Source organism: Fusarium oxysporum, chromosome 15, assembly GCF_000149955.1.
Source record: "Fusarium oxysporum f. sp. lycopersici 4287 chromosome 15, whole genome shotgun sequence".
NCBI lineage: Eukaryota > Fungi > Ascomycota > Sordariomycetes > Hypocreales > Nectriaceae > Fusarium > Fusarium oxysporum.
Window position 1 is genome coordinate 1158028 of NC_031000.1, and position 3275 is coordinate 1161302.

The following is a 3275-nucleotide window of genomic DNA, read 5'->3' on the forward strand; positions in this document are numbered from 1 at the left end:
CAATCCAAATGGATGGCGGCTCTGAGCTCTATGGTGCGTCTCTCAAAAACCTCGAGTACACTCACGGCGTCAAGATCATCAAGACGACACCATATACTCCTGAATTTAACGGAGTTGCTGAGCGCTCTAACCGCATCATCTTTGACAAAGTCAGAGCAACCATGGAATCGGAAAGAATCCCGATAGAGCTCTGGCCATTGGTCCTGGAAGATATGGTGCGCAAGACAAACGTGACAGCCACCAGGGCAATTGATGGCCTCACTCCCATGGAAAGCTTTCTCAACGAGGCCTTCCCCGGACAAGACAACAAGCCGGATCTGTCCGGAGAACGAATCTGCGGCTCACAAGTCACGATACACATACCGCAGGAACGAAGATTGAGATCACACAAGTTTGGCCCAAGAGGAGAGGCTGGAATCTACCTATGCATGGAAGGTTCACAGATCTACACCTGCTGGGTGCCCTCTCGCAGGAAGGGACATCAGATCGTCCGTTCTGCAAATGTACAATTCTACGAAAAGGTTGGGGAGACAGAACTCCTGACCGAAACTGAGCATGATGTTGAGCCGGAAATCCGCAAGAACGGAGCTCCCATCTCAAGCCGGCCACAGTCCGTCACGGAGCAGACAAAGACTCCAAGGCCACAAAGGTCTGAAGTGAACAATCTTCAGCATGCTGAGGTGCATAATCCTCAGCATGGACAGACGACAACATCCATGACATCAGCTAAGCTGCCCGATCTCCGAAAAGAGGTGATCACTGAGCCCAAAACAATGACTGAAGCGCTTCAAGGTCCGCAAAGGGAGCATTGGCTCAGAGCAATACACAGTGAGCTGCGCAGTCTCCTCACGAAAGGAACTTGGCGCATGCTGGACCGCAACCAAGCTCACAATAGGCCACTTACCGTCAAATGGGTATTCAAGGTCAAGAAAAACGAGGACGGCAACCTCGACAAGTTCAAGGCGCGGCTGGTGGTCAGAGGCTTTGAACAACAGTTCGGCTTTGACTACAACCAGACCTTTGCCTCTGTTGCCAAAGCGGCGACTTGGAGAATCCTCCTCACCGTTGCTGCCTGTCTTGACTGGGAGATTGAGCAGATGGACGTGTCGACGGCGTTCCTGGAAGGGGACCTCGAGGAAGAAGTCTTCATCGAAATGCCGGAAGGGCTTGTAGAGTATTTCGACCAACACCCAGAAGACCGTCCGCCAGGATTCTCAACCGAGAAGATCTGCAAACTGATCAAATCCCTCTATGGACTCAAACAGGCGCCTCGGCAATGGCAAAAGAAGCTGAAGGAGGCCTTGGAATCCCTTGACTTTCGACAAGTAACGTCTGACACGGCCGTATATCACAATCCCACAACGGGAGTGATCATCATCACATATGTGGATGACTTCCTCATCATGGGCAGCAACAAGGAAGCAATCCAAGGGTACAAAGCCCGCCTGGGAGAGATCTTCACAATGACTGATCTCGGTCCCGCCAGCCATTTTCTTGGAGTAAGAATAACCCGAGACAGGAACTCAAGGCTGATCTACCTTTCCCAGGATGCATATTTTACCAGAATACTGAAGAAATTCGGCTTAGAGGATTGTCGACCGGTCAAGACCCCGATGGAGCGAAATTCACTCTCGACACTGCAACCAAGAGACAATGGCGACTCGGCTTCTCCAGAAGAACGAGAAGACTATAGCTCGAAAACCGGCTCGCTGATGTATGGAATGACCCAAACCAGACCCGATTTAGCTTTCCTACTCTCGGTACTCTCAAGATACATGTCGAATCCATCACCAACACATTCACGAATGATCAAAAGAGGTCTCCGCTATCTACAGCAGACAAGAGACCACGGCCTGGTGCTTGGGGGCGTCAAGAAAGATCCTGAATCCGCTTGGAGCATCACAGCTTGGGCCGACTCGGATTGGAAAGGCGACACTGTTACGGGAAGATCGACGTTTGGATGGCTTGTTCAACTTGAAGGATCTACAGTCTCATGGAGGGCCAAACGGCACGAAACAGTGGCACTATCGACTACCGAGGCTGAATATACAGCACTCTCCCAGTGTGCCAGAGAATTAGCCTGGACTAGGAACCTCTTCTCTGAACTGTTCCTTCCGCTACATATGCCTATCCCACTGAACGGCGATAATCAGGGTTCCCTAAAGCTATGCAGAAACCCTGAGCTTCACCAACGGACAAAGCACATTCCGTTAACCGAGCACCATATCCGAGAAGAAGTTGAAGCCGGGAATATTGATGTACAATACGTCAGCACACATGAGCAGGTAGCAGACGGACTCACTAAACCATTGAACGCCGTCAGCCATGGCCACTTTCTAGAAGCAATTCGAGTCAGTGCATGTCCGATCGAGGAAGCAGGTCGTATTATTTGGAGTACTGAAGTCCACGATGACTCTGTGCCCTGAAGACAAGGTGGATGGGGGCGTGTTGGAAAATCCGGGGATCCCCCTTCCCTTCAGGATTCAGACTAACAGTCTGAAAGTCCTAGATTTAAAGTTTAAAGTCCTAGATGAAATCATTTAGAGATATAAACCTGAGAAGAACTCTCATCTCACTAATGAACAATCAAGTTATACAAAAATATATATTTTCACCTAGCACTACTGCGCAATATAAACAACATTGGTTGGTGCACTCGCTTATTATATACGTTAGATGTAATGTTGAGAAATGTTTATCCCGCACGCTTATCATGGACTGAGGGCTAAAACTGGACCCACTAACAAACGTTTCCCTTGATGGTAAGTGACCCGTTCCCCACCCAGAGCAACGAACCAATAGGCACGCGTTGCTTATTCTCTAACATTCACTACGGATACAGTACTGTTGCGTAAAAACCCAGCTGTACGGTTCTTGGGAACATAATCAACAATTATCCTGAATTTAAGGCTTGGAAAATACGCAACAAAACAGAGGATTATGTAACATCCCTAGCCGCAGCAAATCACCAACTTCATCCAGGCCGCTCACGACATCTCATTTTGGAATCCATACCCCCCTGCTTTGGACTAAAAACGCTTGGTATCGGATATAGGGAATAGCTGTGCATCAAAAGCAAAACTGCCCAGAATCAGACAGGCTTTCAAAACATAGACGTGGACACAGACGCGCAGTGCAGCCATGCTTTCTTCTCTAGGGCTTTTATCTAATCTTGGACGAAAGGAATTAAGTTCTCCCTAGAAAGATGAAGTTAGCGCCTTAAAAGTTCCCCTGGATCTTGGGTTGCATTTCCGACGAGAATGAATTATAGCATC